The sequence below is a fragment of the Onychomys torridus genome, chromosome 6, assembly GCF_903995425.1.
Source record: "Onychomys torridus chromosome 6, mOncTor1.1, whole genome shotgun sequence".
Taxonomy (NCBI): Eukaryota; Metazoa; Chordata; class Mammalia; order Rodentia; family Cricetidae; genus Onychomys; species Onychomys torridus.
Window position 1 is genome coordinate 16,600,504 of NC_050448.1, and position 25,891 is coordinate 16,626,394.

Genomic DNA, 25,891 nt, shown 5'->3' on the forward strand with positions numbered 1-25,891 from the left:
TCAGAGTTAATTTGTGGAGTGCAGGTAAATGTCAAATTCACATTCTTATCTTTCTTGAGAGGATCTGATCATGGTGTACCAAGAATACCTTGAGTGCAGTCATTGGAATCACAGGGATGGTGCAGCACACACCTGCTGCGGGAATGCACACAGTAGTGTTCATCTTTCTTTTCCACATGAAGAGTTCATCATATACAAATCCCCAAGTTGGACTCTGCTCATTCCTCTGTCCAAACTTCTAGCCTCATTCCAGAATTTACTCAACTAACATAAACACTTGCAGGTTTTATACACTTTCAAGGTTCTGTGAGTTTGCTCTTTACCCGAGAAAAACATTTCCACAGAAATCTTTGAGGAAGAAGATCATATTTATGTCATTCTCTAAATACACTCTTTTCCCTTATTAATATCCCTGAAGATTATCTATAGTTAATGCTTAGTGTTTCTCCCACGTTGAATATGAGAGGAAGTACTACTGTATTTAGGGATTTTTGAAGAGATTCATGATAGCATTTCCATTAAACTTTTCATTTTATGAAGGAGTGATATTTGGAAGTCATATTTAGACTAGTTTACATTCAATTGAATATGTATCAGTGTCTTCAACCATGCCCATCACTAAGTGTCTTTAAAGTTTCTGTGATATCACTTTGTAATTGGTGATATTAGATGATTACATAGACAACAGTCTGTACATGGGAAGGTTGGGAATCACACGCATAATCCACCTTCTGATGAAACTGGTTACAGGCAGAATATAAAGTGGATGAGCAGGTAATTGTAGAAACATGAAATATGCTGGTCTCTAGGCAAAAATCAGTCCATAGTTCCACAGAATTTCCATGTCATTGTGCAGCTCCAAACATGGATGTAAAACCATTAAAAAGGGAGGAGAAAAGTCTGTGCACAAATATTCTTCACAGCATGGATCATTATATTCAGAATGTGGAAACAACTCACATATTAAACTTATGAATGGGAAAACAATACATGACACAGTCATGTAGGCAAGGGGAAATAAAAATAGTGAAATGCATGGCCATTCTCCACACTATATTGAACTTCCTATCATGGAAGATTTCCAGGGAAATAACAGGTCAATCAGAATCCCAGTCATGTGGAGAATGCCACCTACACCTGCACCCTCATTGATGAAAACTGGCTTATAATGTTTTTATGAGGAATAGTCTTAAAAACCTTGTGTAAGTGTTTCAAGAGTCTAATTTGTTTTTCACTTTTTATATTACAGTTCCATGGAACAGAAAGATTGGTGGTATTTTTATCTCCAAAGGTATTTTACTAGCATTCATATTTTAATTCCTTGGTGGTATAGGAATGGAAGTCTGTGAATGAATATATATATATATATAAATTATAGATTCTATCAGCAATCCCTATGGCTGCCACACACTGCCAGTAAAGGAGTAGAGGATGACCAAGATGGAATGTCCTTTTTGTATTGGTCTAAGATGTCTACAACAGCTTTAGCTGTGCCAAGCCCTTTTTTAAATCAATAAACTCTTGATGCAACTGCATAAAAGAATCCCTGAGAGATTCACTAAACCATGTTTCATTAATATTATGGGTGACTTTGTCATTCTGATAGATGACACCCCCCACCCCCAGAAGTTCCCTTCTGAGAAGGAGAGACCTGAAGAGCTTACAGTTTTTGAGAAAGAGAAATTGCTAAGTTTTCCAAGCATTTTAGTTCCTCCCTTGTCTAATCCCAAGACTTCTGTTCCTTAAACTGGGCTTCATGGCCAAGAGGGAACTGGACCCTGATTGAATGATGTTGTGAAAGCATTCTCATCTACTGGCAGCTCTGGCAGAGCAGAGGGTTTTGTTCTGCCTATATTTGCCTCAGGGAAAACTTCCCCCTGCTGCTCAGGATTTAGATCTAAGATGTTCTGAATTAATGCCCACAGGCGAAAAGCTTCCACTGGAATTTTTTCTGGCCCATGTTCCTCATAATATTTTTGCATTTCAACTCCAGCTCTTCCCCAGGAGTCTGTGTCCAGAGTTCCATAGTCAGAAAACCAAGGACGCAGCTCCTCTACGAACTCCAAGACCTCTGCACTTGTGCTGTACTACCTGAACTCCCCTAGTTTCCACAAGTGAGCACACAAACATCTGCTTACAATTTCCCTGCCCTAGGGCAGCTTTTCTCCTCAGACTGCTGAATCTGCAGTGGCTGCTTGTTCCTGGACGCTGTTTTCAGGTCCAGCACTACAGAAATTCTGCTCTTACCCTAAGTTTCTTCTTACCCAATATTCCTATACCCAAACCTACATTTTTTTCTAAATTTAATAGATAGAAATTGAGAGAGAGAGAGAGAGAGAGAGAGAGAGAGAGAGAAACCTAGACAGAGAGAGATACTTGCTGCAGCCTAACTTTTCTATATACAGTTTTTGCTCCCGAAGAATAAAATACCACCGCCTTAACCTTAATACAAAACTGGACAAGTCCAACTGCTTCCGTGGTTCTTCCTCCCCTATTTAGTTCCTAGTTCTGGTGCCAATCTATGAGTGCCAGCTCCTACCTTTTAAAGGGTTCCTATGAGGAGCAGAGAGGGATAAGAAACTTTTAGTTAGAAAGATAGTGAAGAGGAAAAAGACACAGGATATTTTTGGGAAGACCTGGAACAAAACACATCAGCCCCTTCTGCCTCTTCAAAAGGGCTTTTTATGACAATACCAAGGGGCAGGACAAAAGACCTCCCCCTTTCTAGATCAACACACACCACACAGCCAATTGTAGACCCTTCGAAACACCTGGTAACCATATCCATGGTCAAATCATCCCCCTATGCAGCTCTGCTGGGCAAAGCAAGCTCAGATTCTCAGACACTGTGTAAGTTCTTAATAGGAAACTTCTGTGGGCCTCTACAATTACCTAAACATGTCTTTGTTGCTGAAATATTTTTGAACATTCCCTAATCTATAATGCATATTGCTGAACTGATAGTCTTTTATTTAAAACCAACATGATATTGATAAAATATTAACAATGACTAGTGCAAACTAAGATATTAACAAATTCATTACTGTATTTTGTGTTTTAATGCATTTGAACAGATCCATTAGTGAAGCCACAAAGGGCTACAAGAAGCATGATAAACTCCCGATATTCACCGAGGACATCCCAAGCTGTGCCAGTGTATGTGAATATAAAAACCAAAAATGACATCCCAAGTTCATGACTAGGAGAGACACAGGAAATTTATAGAGCAATGGAAGATGGGGACATAAGAAGAGGGTGGAGGGGAGAGAGATTTTGAGATCTAGGTAGTATTTTGTTGAAAAAGGATATGTGTATGCCATGCATACATGTCTTTCATATGTGGCATGTAGAAGCAACATGAAGCAAGATTGATCCACATTAGCTACAGTGCTAAAACAAAAGAAATAATTTTTGGTTAAAGGACTGAAGACTGAGTCAGGTAGTTCCAACAACATACATTTCCAAGCTAAGTATTCCTGCTGGAATTAAATTTTTTCCCAGTCTTTATTGCTTACATAGAGACTTAAATGTTATTTCTACTATTCTTTATTTATTTTAAAATATTTTGTCTAATCATAAATAATTCTAACCATGGAAGATTATCATAAACAAATTTTAAGCAAAATATTATCAAGAATTTTATTCACTCTCCATACTCACATGCTTGATCATAACTTTCCTCTACGAACCTGTCCCCTGCTCCTTCTCTTTGTCTCTCCCTGCATTCTCTCACCTGCTTTTGGAGAACAGCTGCATCACCATGTGAATCTCAAGGCATAAGAACATCCTTTCATGTAACTTCAGTTTAGAATCCACCTTTAGACATTTAACATTGCTGTGTGAGTGAGTGAGTGAGTGTGTGTGTGTGTGTGTGTGTGTGTGTGTGTGCGTGCGTGCGTGTGTGTGTATGAGAGAGAGAGAGAGAGAGAGAGAGAGAGAGAGAGAGAGAGAGAGAGAGACTGACCATGTGTATAAACCCTGCACACACACTTATTTTCAAGTTAGTTGGTTATGCCTAGCAGTTAAAGGATAATAAATAAAATTGCCTTGAAAGAGGTGGCTTATGGAGTGGTTCCTTTCACCTTGCTTCAGTGATGTTGTTAAGGATATGGAGAGGGCACCTGTGCTTTTTTTTCCCTTAAAGGACAGTTTCCTAGAGTCTTCCTACAATCCTTATTGCAGATATATCTGATGTTATAGAAACCTTGTACATAAAACTATACCTATCTATTGATTGTCATATTCTATAAAGATGTATTAGAATTCCACTATATCAGTGCTATCAACTCAGATTCCTATCAATTGGTTTCATTCTATTTCCTATACACTGTCTTCCTAGATCTTTGGAGAGTATTCTACATGTGAGAGGCAGTAAAGAGCTATGAGCACATTATTTGTTCTTAAGAGTATTAAGAGATGGAGTTTCATTTCTAAAATCTTTATTTTGGATTCCTAGATCTATCACCTTAACAGATTTTTTTTAATTTAAGAATTTTTTTATTCATTTGCATACCAACCACAGATCCCCCACTCATTTCATCCTCCTGCTCCTCTCCAGTCTTCCTTCCTGCTGACTTAGCCCCTCCCCCCCATCCCCTCCTCCAAAAGGGTAAAGGATGCCATGGGGAGTCAGCAAAGCCTGGTACATTTAGTTGAGGCAGGACCAATCCCCTTCCCCCTGCATCTAGGCTGAGGAAAGCATTCCACTATAGGTGGTGGGTTCCAAAATGCAGCTTATGTACCATGGATAGATTCTGATCGAGCTGCCAGGTTCTCCTCAAACAGACCAAGCTACACAACTGTCTCCCACATGCAGAGGGCCTAGTCTGGTCTCATGCAGGTTCCACAGCTGTTGGTCTAAAGTTCATGAGTTTCTATGAGCTTGGTTCAGTTGTCTCTGTAGATTTCACCATCATGATCTTGACCCCCCCCTTACTCATATAATCCCTCTTCCCTCTCTTTGACTGGACTCCCAGATTTTGGCCTGCTGCTTAGCTGTGGATCTCTGCATCTGCTTCAGTCAGTTACTAAATGAAGGCTCCATGATGACAGGGGTATTCACCAATCTGATTACAGGGGTAGGCCAGATCAAGCACTTTTTTCAATATTGCTAGTAGTCTAGGCTGGGGTTGTCTTTGTGGATTCCTGGGAACTTCCCTAACCCCATAATGTCTCCCTCTGTCAAGATATCACTTTCATTGCTCTCCCACTCCATTCTTCCCCAGCTCAACTATCCTGTCCCCTCATGTACTCATCCCCCATCCCATCCCCTCTATTGCCCCTTTTGCTCCCAGTTTACTCATGGAGATCTCATCTATTTCCCCTTCCCAAGGTGATCCATGAGTCCCTCTATGATCCTCCTTGTTACCTAGCTTCTCAGGAGCTGTGGGCTGTAGCCTGGTTACCCTTTGCTTTACATCTAGAATCCACATATGAACAAGTACATACCATATTTGTCATTCTGAGTCGGTTACCTCACTCAGGATGATATTTTCTAGTTCCATCCATTTGCCTGCAAATTTCATGATGTCATTGTGTTTTTTTTACAGCTGAGTAGTACTCTATTGTGTATATGCACCACATATTCTTTATCAGTTCTTCAGTTGAGGGGCATCTAGATTGTTTCCAGGTTCTGGCTATTATGAATAATGGTGCTGTGAACACAGTTGAGCATGGTATTGTTGCACTTGCCTTGGGTATATGCCCCAGAGTTGTATCATTGGGTCTTGAAGTAGACTGATACCCAATTTTCTGAGAAGTGGCCATACTGATTTCCAAAAGGCTGTACAAGTTTGCACTCCCACCAACAGTGGAGGAGTGTTCCCCTTGCTCCACATCCTCTCCAACTTAAGCTATCATCGGTGTTTTTTGATTTTAGTCATTCTGACAAGTGTAAGATGGTATCTCAGAGTTGTTTTGATTTGCATTTCCCTGATGACTAAGGACATTGAGCAATTCCTTAAATGTCTTTGAGACATTTCTGTTGAGAATTCTCTGTTTAGCTCTGTAGCCCATTTTTTAATTGGATTGTTTGGTATTTTGATGTCTAGTTTCTTGAGTTCTTTATATATTTTGGAGATCAGCCCTCAATCAGATGTGGGGTTGGTGAAAATCTTTTCTCATTCTGTAGACTGTTGTTTTGTCTTACTTATCATATCCTTTGCTTTATAGAAGCTTCTCAGTTTCAGGATGTCTCATTTATTAATTGTTGCTCTCAGTGTCTGTGCTACTGGTGTTATATTTAGTAAGTGGTCTCCTGTGCCAATACTTTCAAGGCTCCTTCCTACTTTCTCTTCTATCAGGTTCAGTGTAGCTGAATTTATGACCACAACAGATTTCTACACTGAATATAATCTATTTGCAAAGCCTGATATGGAAAAAGTGCTCATCCATATTGGTATTTTGAAAAGAAAGAAAAGATGCAGCCAGTTCTTATTCTGACTTTCCTAGACCTGCACACATGCTGTGCTTGAAGATGTAACATGATGGAGGCAGAGCTGGGGTGGAAGGAAAAGCATCAGCCCTCTTTTTACCCCCCACCCCCAATAAGGAAATAAAATTCAGAATGCTGAGTTTCAGCACCCATGGCTCCACAGTCTCCCTTTATCATAAAACCAGTTACCTGCTATTTTTGAATACCCTGTACCCAAGTACTTAAATTGAAGTAAATATATTAGACTTACAGTCTTCCTGCATTATGGTATATAAAGGGAAGAAAACAAGATATTTATTCTACATTAGAGTTGTCATGATAGCCTTTAGATTGTAAGTGATGATTAGACAGTAAATAATTGTGTGCTTTTAAGTGATTTTATAGCATTTTCTCTGCACTTTTTATAGCCTTTATATGTAACAACAACAGACTTGGAAACGGTGAATGATGTTATCAAGAAGTTACTACCTATGATAAGGATGCCTGTAAGTTACTTTCAAGCTATTTAAATTTGAGCTTTTTTGAGATCCACATATGTACAAATGTGCATATAAAGATATACCAAAGACACTTGATCATGATAAATTTACAAATCATATTTTACAATCTCCCTTTAGAACTGAAGCATCTAAGATATAATGATAGATTTTAGAGGGACATTTTTCTTGAATATTTGTCTAAGGTTCATGTGAAATGAAACTCATAGCTGAATGGTTTTGAGCTTTACTTTTAGTCTCCCTAGACAATTTACATTTTCTATTATAAAAAATAATTGAGATTATTTGGTCATATGCACACATAAAATTTAAAGACTGCCAATTGTAGAGGGAATGATGTTCTTTTTTATTTTTGATTATATTGTACTTCACATTTGGTATATAATTCCTTCTCATCTCCCATTCCTTCTTTCTTCACTTCTGCGTGTGTGGAGATGTAGATGTACGTGTTTGGATGTGTTCTTTTTTCTCTCTCTCTTAATATTTATGTTTATGTGTCTTTTTCTTCTTTCTCTCTGCATATATATCTGTGTTTAACTTTGTCATTTTGTGTGTAAATATATGTGTCTCTGTGAATTTATGTCTCTCTTTGTGTATGTGTTTCTCTGTATGTGTAGATGACCCTCTCTATCACCTTCTGTGACTTTGTATGATTTATCTGTGTTGTTCTCTCTGTCTCTGTCTCTCCATGTCTATGTCTCTCTTTCTCTCACTCCCATGGTGTGTTGGCGGGGGTGGTAGTGGTGTGTTTATCTGCTTGAATGTATATGTCTGCTCGTTTTAATAATTAAGGACTTCTACAGTGCAATGCAATTGTTTTTAAACCAGAATCAACAATAAAGTCCAATTAATGATAACTCCAGTTAAAGCATATTTTTACTTTACCCACTATTTTAGGGTGCTGAATATTTCAACAGCATACTCTATTTAGATGGCTGGTCCACATGGATCCCTAGCACTGTGTACAGTAATTGTGTTGTGGAGCTTGTTTTCAGCATCTCGCCTGTTTTCTAGGTTAGACACTTGTCCTTCCTCTCCACAGATTGGACATCTCTGAATGAAAGCCAAAAGTGGTTTTTACTCCTAGGCATCCTCAAAGCCTCTCTTGTTTTTGTCTATTTTGACCAGTCTTGCTGAGGTTACCACATCTTTCAAAGGAGACTTTGCTCAAGAAATCATAGACACTGAAGGTGTATGGCTCTCTGGGTACTAGGTTGTGTGGGCATTTCATGTCAAAGTTCAAAATTCCACACACATGTGGACAAACAGATGTAACAGATCTTGGAATAACATTTTTCTTGATAAGTGTTGATGGGTGAATGTAATTTTTTTTAATCCATGGTTATTCAGATTCTATTGTGGATCAGTAGATCTAGGCTCCATCAAAGAGGTAAGGCAAGACCCAAGCGTTTTCTCCTGAAATCATCACAGATGATTTAATGATGTAGTCAAAAGACACATCATTAAAACTGATTCTAATAATTTTCCTGCTAGAGGAGCTGGAAATGGTGAGGAAAGGTATTCCTAAAGAATCCACTGTGAAAGATTATCTCTGATGGTTGGTTCTTTTTTTTTGCCCCCCCCCAAGAGTGCTCAAGATTACCAACTATGGTTCTGTCGTGGCCTCCAAGAAGCCCCAAGCCTACTCCAAGGTAATTAACTGGGAAAACTAAAGAGGGTTGACCAAGGCAATATTTTCACCCTGAATTCTCAATGTTTTCATCATTCAGTCTTAAAGTTAAATCAGCATTAAAAGAACATAACTTAAACATTATTTCATGCATTTAATTCACAATTACCAACTATTTTATATAACATGATACTATCTCTTTATGCAACAGTCTATGGTCTGGTGAAAAAAAAACCTGGAATTTTCCTGTGCATTTCCAAACAAGAAACAGAATTTTCCTAAAAAGACAAAGCAAGACTTTGTATTTTTTGATTCTAAATAAAAAATAATAATTTTCATTCTTTGAAGATTACAGACAATGCTAGGGGCTAGAGAGATGTTTTGGTGATTAAGAGTACAGACTAACTTGTTGTTCTTGCAAAAAGACTTGTTTTGATACACAACACCCACAACCATCCAAAACTCAGGGGATGTAATTCCCTCTTCTGACATGCACAGGCACCAGGTACAACATAGTGCACAGATACACATGTGAGAAAAAACCACTTACACACATAAATAAGTCTTAAACTAAATTTAAAAACTTTAAAGAATATTCTGTTTACTCCAAACTATGTAGCTTCTGTTTTGGCATGAAAATGTGAAATCTAGCCATTTCTCTGGATCCATGTAAATATAGTCAGTTACACCTCTCTATGACCTCATTGATGACAGACTTATGGAGCCTTCCTGACTGAATCACCTGCTATTCCTGATGTTGCATTTTTCTGGAATTTTTCACGAGATTATTGACACATAGGTAATAGTAATAGAAGATTTAGCTGAAGCATTTGGATAAGAATTACTTAATTTGAGATTACTAAGTCTGCTCCTGAGGCTGACCTTCAAAAGATACTGAAAAGGTGGAGTTCTAAGACATGTAGTATCCCTCAGACAAGTAACAGTGAGGATGTCTCTTGGAGGTGAGAGAACATTGCCTTGTTCAATTCTCATGTATCCTGAGAACAAACTGTGAGGACATTCTTAGTTATTCAAAGTACAGAAATCAGACTAATTTTTTAAAAATATTTATTTTCCAGGTTTTAGTACATTGAGCAATATTGGGGGGATATCCCACCCATATATTTGATATTCTCTTTATGCACAGGGTATTGATATGGAGCCCAGTCGGGCAAGGGACTCCTGACCCTCACTCTCACAATCAAATGAGTAATGGGAATACAGACATATGCCAAAAATGTCTGGTCCTTTTGCTTTGTATAAGGTGGATATCATTACAGTTCTTAGTCAATAATAAGACAAATGGGGAGCTTATTACAAAATAAATTTAATTATTGTAAGGTGTCAACTTGGTAATATTTTAATTCTAAGGTTTGGAAGAGCTTTGCACATCATGGATGCTTCAGAAATCCCAAGAACTTAGCAGTCTTGTTGATTTCTCAGCATTCATTTTGAATGTGTATTTCAACCCACAGGCCATACTCAAGTAAGTATATTCATGCCTAGATTGTTCCCTACTGATCACTTGGAAGCTTCTGGAGTCTACTAATTTAAATGTTACTGTACCTCTTGATCTGATTGTAGCACTGACACTATCTGTGTCAGAAGGAAAGGCAAAGCAAGAGCTTAATTATACTGGTGATTCATCAGAAACGGACAGGGGCAGGTTTCACACTTCCCAGAAAGCCATGTCACAGCACAGACTCTGTAAGGTTCCTTCAGAGAAGAAAAATGTAAAACATGGGAGAGCAAATAAGACATCTCTACATTGATTCCAATTGTGTAGATGTAGTTCTAGTCCACAGTCACTGTGAGAACACAGTCCAAGAACGGAGTCTTGAGAGGGAAATTCTGAGTGCTTGTGAGAAATCTCCACAAAACCAAGACAAAGGTCTTGTAGCTTCAGTTTCATCAAAACACAGAAATGTTCTTGAAATGTGGTTTTGTGCTCTTCCGGGTGTAGCAGATAGGAGTGAGTTCACTTCAGCTGCTGTTACTCATCCGCCTCTATGGAAAGTATTTTTACCACATGCAGCTTGTTCTTGTGATTGTGCACTTTGCTCAGGAGACTCTTCTTCACCCTCAGAGTGTCAATTGCCTGATGCTCTCAGGAAAGTTGGCTACTTGATGAGACTTTAGTCCACCTCATGTTAAGGCCCCATATCCCAGGTTCATGCCCCCTAGAGTGGTGAACAACTGCTGTGTGCAGGAGGCTTCTGAGTCTTCAAGGCAGAAACCAGCAGGCCTTAAAACTGTCACAGGGAGCACAGGAAAAGTCCCCCTATACAGTGCACTGATGGACCTATGTTCTTCAGACAAAGTGACAAGTTGAAAGTTTCCTGTGTTTAGAGTTCTCGGCTTACACGCCTTCCCTCATCAGAGTATCCCAGGGAGGCTCCTGATGCTCAGTGTGTACAGTCTACTTGGTCCAGAAGCACAAAGAGAAACATTATAGTGCATGCTAAAGTACATTGGCAGGTTTGCTCACATTCATTACCCTCAGTTTCGACTCACATTCATATTTTCTTTTCATAGAGCATGAGCATCCCTATGACATCATAATGAGAAACATTCAAAATACTGTCAGTCGACGACGAAAATCAAGAAAGCACACAGCTTTTCCTGCCCTGCCTGGGCTGTGTGTGGAACAACCAGATATACAGGGGCGATTCATCCTAAAGCCCAGAGACCCAGCAAGAAGCCAGAAGCAGAGCAGTGAGTCCCTGACCTTCCTTCAAGAGGCATTTCTCAGTTCTAGTTTCTGTTCTGCACACAATATCAATGCATAGTGTCATTTCTTGCTTGGAAAGGGGTGCTGTAAGGAACAAAATAAAAACCAAACAACACACCCCAGGCCAGACTTGAGAGAATTCTAAGTCCTGCAAGACTCAGCTTGTCCATAGGGAGAACATTTCATTCTTCCAGGCAGATGGTCACCATAAACTGGTATGCCAAGATACTGCCTACACGTAATCATGTGTGCATACACCTTTGGTCCCATTAGAATATAATTTCCAAGACCTGGATCCCCATATGTTTCCCATCATGTGGTTTTGTGATCAGAGGAAAAAATGTCCTAATCACTACACTTAGACAAACCTGTACTGAAAGTTATACAGAAAAGTTATATGTATGGCAGGGGAGATCATCTGTTGTGGACTTGGGTTGAAATGGCCTTAGGATTGAAGCCCAGTCTCTAATCTCATTTCAGTTTACAAAACAACTACTGTGTTTTATGTGTGTCTTTAGATCTGAGTCTGAACTGGAAATGGACCTAATATTTATATACTGGGGCCTTTGAATTTATTTAAATATTATTTCAAATTATGCTATACTTTCATTATTTTCCCCTTTCCTCTCCTTTCTCCAAAATCTCCCATGAACCACTTTGATTGCTTTCAAATTTTGTCTTTTAAAAAATTATTATGTATATACATGTATAAACACATATGCACATGAACACACACACACACACACACACACACATATGCTCACTCATTCACTCACTCACTCACTCACTCACACATCTTACTCAATCTGAATGATATTATTTGTGTTTTAAGGCCTGACTATTCGGTATTGGAAAGCCAACCAGTATATTGTATGCTGAGAAAGACTGTTTATTTTGGGTTTTGCTCTGTGACTCCTTTGTTTACTGTTAATGTGTTTGTAGTAACTTTTTAAAGATTTCACTATGGTCCAATATTCTAAAAGCAATCTCAGAAGAGAAAAGGAAACTTTGATCAGCTTTGAACTAACACAGTGGGGCATGGGCCCAGAGTCTGTCTGACAAACGTAGTCATGCACACGTTCTCATGAGGGCGTCTGCTGCTGCTGAAAGAAGTTTGACAGTGGTTCTTCAAAAGCTCACGAGAAACCTAAGAACGGGACACTATGACACGGGAGGACAAGACACAGCTTGATCTGGAACCAGTGAGGGCGGCTGTGCAAAAGGAAATGACCCCTGAGGCCTCTGATGGGACATAACTCAGGAAGCTTGTTCAACTGGCTGTCAAGTACCTCATGAAGTAATGGGGGCTAGACAGCATTGTGTTGTGAGAATTCCCACCAAAGAACACTCAGATCAAGTCTCTAAGATTAACAACAGTGTAGAGTGTAGAGAAGAAGAATAGACATACACACACACAACAGGAATGGTAACCAACTTAAGAATGCGGGGATTTTTATATCAGAAATGATAATCTCTTTGTATGCATTACAACAGGTACATTGTGAACTGGGAATTTGCGACAAAGGTTACATAAATTAAACTACTCCATGTAATGATCTCATCTCCTCTTTAGATACAGGGGAGCCAACAGTTAAGAGAAGATGGCCTTTCATATCTTGGTTGTTCCACAAGGGCTCTGTGCCTCACCAGGACCAAGTGTGCACAGCCCCGCCAGTTGTGAAGACAGGAAAAATCTTTGGAAAAGATCTGACTGCCATTTGTGAGGATGGCAATCTACCCACAGCAATTCTGGTAGGTCTCATATAGTTCTTCTCTGACAGCCCTGAGGACAAAACCCTGCTTCTAAATACCCCCTTGAATTCTATCATCAAGTGGAGAAACAAGTGTGCATCAAATCATTGGCTTAAGAATAGGAAGGTAAGAGAGGGCTATTTGCCACAAAAGGTGTATTGGAAAAGTTGGATTAAATCACTTTACTGTAGTGGAAAATCTGATTACAAATAAACATTGCCTGAGGTCTCAGGGTTAACATTAGGGTGGGATGGGTCCAACAGAAGATAAAAACACCAAAACCAGGTCAAGGTCCTCTTCATCCATGCCAGCTCTTGCATTGCACCTGTGCACACCATCAGCCTGGTTCTCCAGAAGAAGGAAGTCCTGCTCTGTGCTGCCAGTGGAGTGACATGTGTTTCTCTTTCTCCTCTCAGGACATACTATCCTTTATCAGTGAAAGGGGGCCAATCACTGAAGGTATCTTCAGCACACCTGGCAAAATAAGAGCATTCCTAGCCCTAAAGGAAAGGCTGGATTCTGGGACAGAAGTGAACTTGAATAACGAAAGTGTCCCTGTTGTGGCATCTATCTTAAAGGTAGGGAGAGTCCTGGAATCCTCTACACTCAAGATTCCTCCCAATCTGTGTGAGTAGTTTCCTGCATCATGTGTACTCTTGAAGGACAGTAGACAGGAATGATAGAAATCTGATAAGCCAAAAGTTGCCTCTGATGTTCACAACGTAAGAATTCAAGCATAAACCTGTCACAATGAAGGGTAATGTAACTAAGTATCTTTTATTTGATTCCTCTGTGTTCCTCATGCCAAACAGGTTTCAAAATAATAATAGGGTATGGAGGGTCATTTTATACAGACACATGAGTGTCACCTTTGTACATGCCTACTCAGATGTGTTTTGTTACCAGTTTCCATCATTCTCTGGTGAGTTTTTCTTCCTTAGTGGAACATGTATCTCCTCCACATACACTTTGGCTACACATAGCCAGTAAGACTCCATGATTTTCCTGTGTCCCTCTCATGCAGTGTTGAGATCCAAATGCAGGTCCTCATGGATTTGAAGCTGGCGTTCTTAATCACTGTGCCATCTCTTCAGCTACATAAAATGATACCTTTATGTTATTATTAAAATTCAACCTAAATTACATCATTTCTCTCCTTTCTTTTCCTTGCTCTAAGTCCTGTTGTTTCCCATCAACTTCCTACTTTCTCTCAAATACAGGGTCCATTTTCTTTAATTTTTGTTATTACATACATATATATATATATACATCCGTAAAAATGTTAAAACCACCTGATGAGTCCACTTTTGGTTAGCAGTATATGCACTATTTCTTAGCCACCAATTGGTACTGGATTACCAATTAGGGGTTCGTCTTTGAGGAAGACTTACTTTTCCACTCGCAGTGGTATTTATGTGTCTAGTTCTACATCTAGAAGTTAGGCTTCATGAGATTTCCCCATCCCAAGTTAGTGCTACTAAGGATGATATTTTTGTTCAAGCAACCATATTGTTGCTCAGTTTTGTGATATTTATTTGACAGTCACTATACAATGACACACATTTCATTTCCTTTACCACTTAGAGGATGTTATATTGTTGGTTTTGTTCCTTTTTAGTGGGGAGGGGGCGCTCAGTTCTCAAATAAACCACACACAAAGACTTATTCTTAATTACAAATGCCCAGCCTTAGCTTGGCTTATTTCTTGCCAGCTTTTCTTATCTTTAAATTATCCCATCTAACTTCTCCCCCTCTGGGCTTTTCCTTTTCTTACTTCTGTATATCTTACTTTCATTCTTCCTCCATGGCTTGCTATGTAGCTGGGTGGCTGGCCCCTAGAGGCTTCTTCCTTCTGGCTCTTTGATCTCCTCCTTCCCAGATGTCTCCCTCTATGTATTATTTCTGCATGCCAGCCCCACCTATTTCTTTCTCCTGTCTCTCTCCTGGCCATTCAGTTCTCTGTTAGACCATAAGGTGTTTTAGACAGGCACAGTAACAGTTTCATAGAGTTAAACAAATGTAACATAAACAAAAGTAACATACCTTAAAACAATATTCTACAACATTACTACAAACATTTCTCTTGGAGAACATAGCACATGAAAGAAAGTCCAGGCTCACCCAGCCTTTGCTTTTGAGTGCATGGATCCATGCAGTTAGATCACTTGTTTCAGAGCCATTATAGTGAGAAGCAAAAAGCCCTTGATCATGAAGAAATTACCATAGTGTATATGTTTGTCATTTGAACGTAAGAGTTAAGATGAGGTATTGATCTCTTAAGTGTGTGCTAGTGTGCAGTACCCAAAATCTGTTCTTACGTTTCTAGTTTTGATGGACAAAACTTAATGGGTCTACATGTCAGACTAGGTTCCAACTAGAGGATAGGTTGAGAACTATGAATGAAGTTGGAACTAAGCTGAATTTTACAGTTGAAAGTATTTTGAGTAATTTATGTGACATATATTTTCCACAAAATATTTTTTCTATGTATGTCAGGAGTTTCTAAGAAATATACCAGGAAGTGTGCTGACATCTGGACTATATGATGAATGGCTGGTGTCCTCGACCAAGGGTATGAAGAGAAGAAAGTAGCCGCAGTGCAGAGGTAATGATTACTAATTTCTTGAGCAACACCAACAAAAAGAGGAATAATGTTTGCTTAGACACATTAGATCATATACCACAGAATTATTTACTAAACATATTGACTGCCAAAAAAAAGTTTCAGTTGTTCACAAACACAGAAGACATTTTGAAAGGGGAAGAATGACTTGGGAAGTCACAGTGGCCTATGCTTTTAATCTCAGTAGTTATGTAATGTGTGTGTGTGTGTGTGTGTGTGTGTGTGTGTGTGTGTGTGTGTATGTACATATCAATTAAATTTGCCCTTTTTTTCTGACTTTGGGGAGATATTTCAAGCATAATTTATAGGACACATTTCTACTTTCACTTTATTCTCAGGGGACCATGAATAAGATACAATTACTCTATTCCCTCTTTTTGTATTTACAATTTCATGAGTAAAATTTATTGTTTTAAAATAACTTGTCTCTGTGTTCAGTCTTTTAGAGCAACTACCCCAACCAAATATCATTCTTTTGAAACCACTTTTTGGAATATTATATAAAATTGAGAGAAACTCTGAATTCAACCACATGACATCTTCTAATTTAGCCATTTGCATAGCCCTGTGTATTTTATGCCTGCCTAGCTCCTGCAACTCCAGATTGGCAGATATCACCAAAAAGGTAATGAGACATATATTTTATGCCTAGAGTAAACATGTCTTCACAATGAGACAGGAACACAGGATTATCCTGAGAGTCTGGGTTTTTGTTTTTGTTTTGTTTTTTTAAATGAGTGCACCCTTGATTTTCATTCATCTGGAGAGGAAGAATCACTTGTGGATTTTAAATAGAATTTAAATGGGTATTTGAGCTCAGTGACTCAGTCCTTTGTTGATTGTGATTTAGAATATTGTTAGACTAACCCACTGAGAGCTAATATTGAAATGATAAGAAAACATGGGTGCTGGGTTAGAAAATCAAGACTGAACCCTTGATGTCATCACTGAGGAATGTGTGAATTTCTACTTGTTTTCAAGGTGGTTTCCCAATTAAACAAAGGCATATGGATTGTTTAATCAGATATGTTGTTCTGAGACATGGTTAGTATGATTAAATATATCCTTGGCCTCTTGCTGCTGACTATGGTTAGATTAGAGATACTTTTCTATGGCAGGCACATTTCAAATACTATAGTAAAATACCAGAATTTATTCAGCATAAAGACCAAATGGTTATTTGGACTCTAGTATTTGAGTTTCTGATTAACTATTGATTGAACAATAATTATTGGTCCTATAAGAAGTACATCACAAGAAGGCCTGGCTCAGGACATCTTTTCCTCATATTGTGTAGAATATACGAACAGAAGAGAAAGCTAGAGTTCCAAACAACTTGTCATTGTAGAGCCACAATTACCCAATTCACTCCAAATAGGCCTTACTTCAAATATTTCCCAATATAATTGTAGGGGAAGGGGGCTGGTTAAAGAAACCCACCCTGATCCTGGAGCCCAGAAATAGGGAAAGATGGATCAGATCAGGGCAGAAAGCAACACAGTTAGGTTCATATCAGAGCTATCTCTGCCCCTGGCCAACTGATCTGTGAAATCAACCAATCACAGAGCAGGAAAGTAGCACCTTGGTGCTGGAGCCCAGGACCTGTGAAAGAAACACAGCCTGAGTTTGGGACCTGATCCAGAGAAATGAACACTTTATCCCCAAACCTAGAAAAACTAAGGAAACATGCCCTGACTCTGAAACCAGTACCAAAGTAACACTCTTGGTCCCTAGAATCAGAGTCCATGAAAGAAATATACCCTGGCCTTAGAATTAGTGTCAAAAAGCTAAGAAAGGCCAGTGAAGGAAACACAGGTAGGCTCAGACCAGAGTCATCTCTGCCCCTGGCCAACTGACCTGTGGATCAACCAATCACAGAACAGGGAAGTAGCACTCTGGCCCTGGGCTCCTAAGCAGCTTAAGGTGTCCAGGACACCTCCAGGGCAGAGCTGTTCTATGCAGCTTGAGGTGTCCAGGATACCTCACCCTCCAGGGCTGAGATGTCTCTTTGCAGCTCCAATTGTCAGAGCTGTTCTAAGCAGCTCAAGGTGTATGGGACACCTCCAGGTCAGAGCTGTTCTAAACAACTCCAGGTGTCCAGGATACCTTGCCCTCCATGGCTGAATTGTCTCTTTGGAGCTCTAGTCATCAGCTGTCCTAGCAGCCCTAAGAATTGCAACAAAGTCACTTATATTTTGGTGCCAGGACCAAGCCCACAGAGGTACAAAGTTACTTATGATAATAAACCTGTTTGTCAAGCTGTTAACATTGCATTTGCACTGAGCAATCAGAGACACATGAATGCTGTTGCTCAATTGGCTTTGCCTGTCTCTTCATTTTTAGTCACCCAGTAGGAACTTTCAATAGGATGGAGCCCACATTGAGGGGTAGTCTTCCCTCCTTAACTATACCTTTCCATAAGCATCTTTACAGACATGCTCAGTCATGTCTGCCACAAATGGAACAAAAGTTATTGAAGTTAACAGTATATACTAGCCATCACATTGGGAGCACTAGAAATCATTCTCTTATATAGTATTGCACTGTGATGATCACATTTTATCATCTGATCTCAAAAATCTTCTTTCATATTTCTAACACCCCCCCCCCATATTATATAGAAGCTGCCTTTTTCTCTGAATTTTGAACTACATACTTTTAGCCTCAAGGCTCATATATTAAATGTGATTTACAACCATGAAAAAATGACAGAGACCCTTTGTGTTTGCCTTGTTTTTTCAAAGATTTCTCTTGTCAAATTTCTTATTGAGAATTATCCAAAAATATTTGGAGAAGAGCTCATTTATGAGAGCTCATTATGAGAGCTCATTGCTTTGCTCTGATGGGGAAAAGGCTTACAATTACCTGAACATTCCAACTGACAATGTTGAGACAGAGGAAAAGGAATAAGACAACCCTTGTTGCAATAGGAAGACATGCCCCACAGGCAATGATGCAGAACCCAGAAGTCCAACTGCTCCTCTCCACAGTGAGGGAAGTATAGGTAAGTATAGATGTTTAGCACACCAAAACATCATTTACAACAAACAGCTCTGTAGCTAGAAGCTTCTCCAGTCCTGCCTGGCCCTGCAGTCAGGATGAATCTCTCTCACCCATGTCCCACAGCCACTTGGTCCCAAGTAAACACACATAGGCTTATATTATTTACAAACTGTATGGCTTAATGGCTCTGGCTTCTCGATAGCTAGCTCTTACAACTCAACTCAGCCCATTTCTATTAATCTATGCAGTAAGAGAACAGGCAAAGCCCAGAGGCAAAAGATAGACAGGTTAATTTAAGGAAAACTGGCTATAACTAAGCCAAGCTAAGACTGGGCATTCATAAGTAATAATAAGCCTCCATGTGTGATTTATTTGGGAGCTGGATGGCATGGCCCCCAAAAAGAGCCAAAAAATAACAAACAACACACCTATGCTTGGAGAAGAGAAATCAGACTTAAGCAATGTCACCAAGGAGAGAGAATGTGTGATGACTGTCACAGTGCATGGCTAGGGAAGAGGAGAGACAGGCAGGAAAGACAGGTGTGACTGTCACAGTGCATGGTGGGGAAGAGGGGACACAGGCAGGGCAGACAGGAGTGACTGTCACAATGCATGGTGGGGAAGAGGAGACACAGGCAGGGCAGGTAGGGGTGATGACTGTTACAGTGCATGGTGGGGAAGAGGAGACACAGGCAGGAACAGCTTTGCAATAACCTCTAAAGGCCATGGGAAACCACTGCAGATTTGAAGCAGAGGTGTGAGTGTGATTACAAAGATCCCTGAGGCTGCATGGTGGTGGAGATGCAGAGAAACCAACAGGTTGCAGCCATGGCTGGGCACATGCAGGGACCGAACTAATGTCAGGGCTAGTTCAGGAGGCAGCAAGGACAAGCATGTGAGGTAGGAGGGACAGGATGGGGACAGATGAAGGCCACAACCACAGGGCTCCCTTTTCATAAAAGGTTGTGGCTGGAGCAAACAGGGCTGGGGCTGCAGGACACAGGCAGGGTCAATGGACAGTGTTTGAAGGAAGATGAGCTAAGGAGGAAAGGGTGACCACACAAGAGAAAAGAAATGGAAAAGGCCAGCTTTCAAGTTGGCAGGAGGGAGAGCTCAGCAATCCAAGAGCCAGGCTGAGGAGAGAGGCCCACCAACTGGAAAGGAGTGTGAGAGGGGAGGAGGGAGGCTTAAGGAGACAGAGTATATCTAGCCACACAGCTGACACTGCCTATGCTTAGGTGAACATATAACATGTGTCACTCTGGCTCCCTCTGAATATTTGTCATGAGAGAGCAGAGCTGTGTCTTATTATCTGGATGCCCAGTGTCCTCAACCCAGAGCTCCAGAAAAGCTAGCTAACAAGGAGGACCCTAAGAAAGATACATAGATCACCCAGTGAAGGGGAAATAGATGAGATCTACAGGAGCAAACTGGGGGTTAGGGTATAATGGAGGGCAAGGGATGGGGATGAGAACATAAGGAAATGGGAGGTTTGAGCTGGAATAATGAAGCATGGGAGAGCAAGAAAAGAGATACAATGATAAATGAAGACATTATGGGGATAAGGAGAAACAGGGTACTAGGGAAGCTCCCAGGAATCCACAAGGATGACCCAACCTTAGACTACTAGCAATAGTTGAGAGGGTGCCTGAACTGGCCTATTCTAGTAATCAGATTAGTGAATACCCTAACTGTCATCATAGAGCCTTCATCCAGTAACTGATGGAAGCAGATGCAGAGATCAATGGCCGGGTGCCAGCCTGAGCTCCAGGAATCCAATTGATGAGAAAGAGGAGGCATTCTATGAGCAAGGTACAATGAGATTATGATGGAAAAACATACAGAGATGGCCAGCCAAACTAGTGGAAATGCATGAACTGTTGACCTAGAGCTATGGAGCCCCCATAATACTGGACTAGGCCCTCTGGATAGGTGAGACAGTTGTTTAACTTGAACTCTTTAGGGGTCTCACAGGCAGTAGGATTGACATCCATCCATAGTGCATGAGTGGGCTTTTTGGAGCTCAGTGCCTATGGTGGGACACTTTGTGCAGCCTTGGTGCAGAGGGGAGGGGCTTAGAGCTGCCTCAGTGGAATGTACCAGGCTCTGCTGACTCCTTATGGGAGACCTTCCCTTGGAGGAGGTGGGAATGGGGGATGGTTTGAAAGGGAAGGCTGAGGGGTGGGAGGAGGGAGGAGTGTGGGACCTGTGTTTGGTATGTAAAATGAATAGAACATTTCTTAATAATGAAAAATGAAAGTTATGACTAAATAAAATGAGAACTTTTTTTACATATACAAACATCCTGAAGCACCTGTTTCCAAAATAAGAGTAGTTTTGTAAATTATAAGCATCATCATCATTGCTGCACATGGCTTCCCACATGACATCTAATATCCAATGCATTTCAATTAATGTACCACATTTAATGACTCAATTAATGATACCTTCTGAAATATGTGCCCCTTTAAAAACATTAGGGACTATTTCACATATATAAATACATACATACATACATTTACACATATACATACAAATATGTCAAAATCACTTAGGGCTAGAATTTACCATTTTTTTTTTCAAATTTCACATCAACATATGACATTTCACCACTTCTATTCAAGGCATACTCTAAATGTCTATACTAGAAAAGAAATGTATATAGTCTTCAATATATAACATTTGGTAAACATACAATAATAGTCATATTGATAAATGTCATTATAGCTATAGATGTCACATAACCTTTCAAAACAGAATTATCTCCCAAAATGCATAGATGTGGTTGTCTGGTAAATACCTGAAACATAGTTAGCACAATATAGGTGACATATAATGCACAGAGGTGTTTAACTATTAAAAAAAAAAGAAAAGAAAAGTGATATGTCCACACTGCTGGACCAGCAAAAATGGTAAAACTTAGGGAGGCCATAGAAGGAGGAGGACTGTTAGTATCAGGTACATATATCCCTTCTTTTCCCTGTCCTGAGATCCTGAGAGCAGATGTGCATGGGCATGTACAGGATCCTTCACCCACTAAGTTGATGGCATGGCCAGTGTGCTCCCTCCTTAGACTCAGAGCAAGAAGGCATGGAAGAGCAAATGCTTGGGCCCCAGGCACTAGAGTAGACTTTGACAAAGCTATGCACAGAAGGCAGTCAAGGAAGGCAGGTAGTCCATGGCAACCAGGAAGAAACCCACAGATAGAAGCTTTCCCTTCCTCAGATTGCTAGAGAACACACTTTTCTCACTGAAAACAAGGGAGACCTCCCCCACCATGAGCCCCCATTGCCAACCTAGGATGATGGCCAGCCATAGGCCAATGTCAGTAATCAGGAGTGTCTATTCCTGATACTAGCCAGAGCAAACAAGGAAAGCAACCACCATCAGCACCACCAATCAAAAGGGCAAGGCAGTTGGGTAGAGAGACTCCTCTGGATCACAGGAGACTAGACACAGCAGAAGTCTAACTTCAATATGGCATGGGCAGTTTGAGTGGGAAGCTCAGGCCCTTTAGCTGCCTCCTGGTCACTGTCATCAGGTGTCTGCATGGCTGAGTCCTTAGAATGAAGCTGTCTGGTATCCCTTGTTATGTTGTTGTGGGGGACCAACAGAGAGACAGACCTACAGCTTCCTCTAAAACCTAGGACTTTCCAGAAGTTCCTTGGGATCACGTTTACAGCTATCTAGAACCAAGACTCCAGTCACTTTACCAATGCATAAAGTCCCTTCACCAGGTAGGCCTGATCCTAGCAAGAGGTGGAGGCATTGTCAAAGTTCACTCAGCCCAAAGGAGTTCAGAAGAATGACAGGCAAGATATATATGGGAAAGAAACACCAACTTCTGTCTACATAACCCTAGCAGTCCTAGAACTCATTATGTAGACCAGGCTGGTCTTGAATTTACAGAACATCTGCCTCTGCTTCTCAAGTGATGAGATTAAGGGCATTTGCTATCAGTGTATACTATTTAGACCAGGGATTTTGCCTACCTTTCTTTCCACAGAGGTTACTATGTATACTGAGCACCCTGTTCTCATAGGATCCTTCTTCCGGCAAGGCATTCAGGGATCTGGACAGTCCCAGACCAAGTCTTCCACACTGCTATTGTCCCCTCCTATGGACAGAAGTCTCTTGCATGCTACTCTTCTAGCCTCTGGTTACTCTAAGGTTCTGCTTGGCACATTGGGCCACAGGCAGGCCTACCAAAACCCAGCTGCCCTCAACCTGACAAGGAAAAGCAAAGACTAGTAGTCCCCCTGGAGCCCCAGTCTAGCACTTTGATCTAAGGACCAGAGAGCAGCTGAGGATTCCTCAGCAGCTATTATCCCTACTCCCTGAGGGACAAACCTCAGAACCTGTACCCACAGGCAGTGATGGCACAGCTGCCCAGGTCCCAGAACAGAAGGTAAGAGGTACAGATGGAAACCAGAACTGGTTATCACTTATTTTTTTGAAAGTGTGGGAGTCTATGGGAGATCAGCTTTGACCTGCACCCACTTGTCAAAGGTTTCTTGGTTGGTAGAGAGAGGAATGAGGAAATGATAGAGAGAAAGATAAAACGATACGATAAGAAAGACAGAGATACAGGATAGCTTCAGGAGGGCTGTAGGTCAATACTCAGTTGCACAAAAATTTATTCAAATAGGCTTTTTATAATATGTCAAGGGGAGAGGCAAATGACCTCCCCCTTGCAAGATCAAAGCATGCCATACAGCAAAGTATAGACCCTTCAAAGCACCTGGTAAACATGGCCTTAGTCAAATCATCCCATCATGCAGCCATGCTGGGTAAAACAAGCCCAGATTCTCTGACCCTGAGTAATTTCTCACTAGGAAGCCTCTGTGGGTCTCCATAGTTCCCCCTTTTCTAATAATATAAAGGTCTCAAGTGAGGGTACACAGCTCAACTCTATGCAGCTCTGAATCAGCTTTCCACTAAGAGCTTGCAAAGTAGCTGGAATAATTATAGTAATACTTCTGCTCCTAATGGCTGCTATACCTCCTAGTAAAGGAGTAAAGGATGATAAAGATGGAATGGCCTTTTTGAATGGGTCTCTAAGATGACTACAACACTCTTTGCTGCATCAAGACCATTTTAAATCAATAAAGTCCTGATGCAACCACATCAAATAAATCAGTAAAATGATGCAACTGCATCAACTCTAAAGACTTCTTAGTATCATCATTAACATTAACAGGTTAACATCCTAATTCCAGTATGAACTTTACTATACACAATTACAGTTCTCACAAACTTACATCCAAAAGCAAACTCTCAATACAACTATTTACACTTTCTAATAACAAAACATAGAGTATATTAACACAAGTTAACATTAATCTGCTCAAGGGACAAGAAAATGGTTTTTTTTTTAAATTAAAGAGACTGGGGAATATTAACTTCCCCCTTTTTAAAATAATTTTTTGAACTGCATCTTGAGCCTGGGTAGAAAAAAATAAATTTCTCTGTTCCTACACAAATAGTTACATTTTTTAAACAAAACAGTTCCATTTCTACAAAACAATTCCACAAAACAGTTTGCAAGTCACCACAGTTAAATAGAGTTGTAGATAAAATCAAAATTGTCCCATTTCTGAAGTATGAAAAGTTCAAAAAGTCAGTTCTGATACCAGTCTTAATGGTCCATTGAATGCTAGAACTCAGGGCCTGTCTTGCCAGCTGCCCTGAAGTCTTTGTATACCTGTCCACATCATAAGTGATCAGCTCCCAATATTAGAAGTCCCATTACCAAAATTTGTTGCAGTGCAGCAACCCAGTTCACATAAGCATCTCTGAAACTTGCTCTCAGCTACAGTTTCAGTTAGCAGTCCATAGCCTAAGGCAATTTGCTCCAAGGCTAAATCTGTTAGTGCCACAGCTAGCACCACAATAGCTAGCTGGTGCAGACTTCTTCTAAAGAGACCTCTGTACAGCCAGCATGAACCTTAAAGGAGCCACCTATTTGTTGGACACCAGCAAACAGAAACTTCGTGGCTACTGGCTCCATCCTATTCAGCTCTCACAGTCCCAGTCATTGAACACCAAATAGCAGCAAAGCCTTTATCCTAGGCTGCTTTTGTTTCATAGTCCTGGTCCTGGTGCTGAGGGCTCTCAACTGCCTCTCACCCCAGGGGCTCCAGGTGAGCTGAGGCACCCCAGTTTTGTTACCTGCTCTATTGGGCATCTTCCTCTGTGAGCTGCCCCACTTGTACAACTGAATACTGCCCGTAGGGCAGCTCCATAGCTCAGCCACATCCTCCTGTTCAGCCCAGAGCACAGCTCTACCTCACCCCAGCAGTTGCTTGGGTTCCAGTATGTCTCCTCCGCTTGTCCAGCTGCTTCTGGTCATGCTGTTGACACTGCTTCTCTGCATATATATATATATATATATATATATATATATATATATATATGTATATGTAGAGAGAGAGAGAGAGAGAGAGAGAGAGAGAGAAACAGAGACAGAGAGAAATACTTGTGGCAGCCTAATTTCAGTTACTTGCTTTATATTTACAATTTTACTCCTCAAGATTAGAATTTCACCTCCTTATTTAATTACTAGGCATGCCTCATTAACCTGAAGTGTTCCTTCCTTTTATCTTCTGTACCTGAGCCTCACTTCCAGGAACCAAATATGGGAGTCTGTAGGAGACCAGCTCCAACCTGCTCCCACCTATCAAATGGTTCTTGGGTGGAGGAGAGAGGAATAAGTTAGTGATAGATAGAAAGATAGAAAGAGACGATAAGAAAGACAGAGACACGGGATAGCTTCAGGGGAGCTCTGGATCAATACCCAGTCACCCAGAAATTTATTCAAAAGGGCTTTTTATAATATGCTAAGGGGGGAAGCAAAACATTTTCCCCTTGCAAGATCAAAGCAAGCCATATAGCCAAGTGTAGACTCTTCAAAACACCTGATAACCATGCCCTTGTCAAAATAAGCAGCCCTGCTGGGTAAAGCAATCTGAGATTTTCTGACCTGAGTAAGTTCTCACTAGGAAGCCTTTGTGGGTCTCCACAAGAAAGGATGTTGGCTGCATTAACAAACCACATCTGCCATTGTGGGCTGATAAATCATGTACTGGGCCTCAAGAAAAGTCATCTTGAACCCCTGTCCTAGCCTGCTAGCTGACAAGCAAAGGATAGCCACCAAAGCCTAGGGCCCAGTGACAGCACAAAAACAATACAAAAGTGAGCCCACTGCCTTTTCTCTCAAGCT

The 25,891-nt window shown here is 40.5% G+C and overlaps 1 pseudogene; it reads left to right on the forward strand.

The window, feature by feature from the left end:
- The window catches only part of LOC118585560, a 35,726-nt pseudogene extending 12,806 nt beyond the window's left edge, over positions 1–22,920 (forward strand).
- Positions 22,921–25,891: the final 2,971 nt, after the last annotated feature.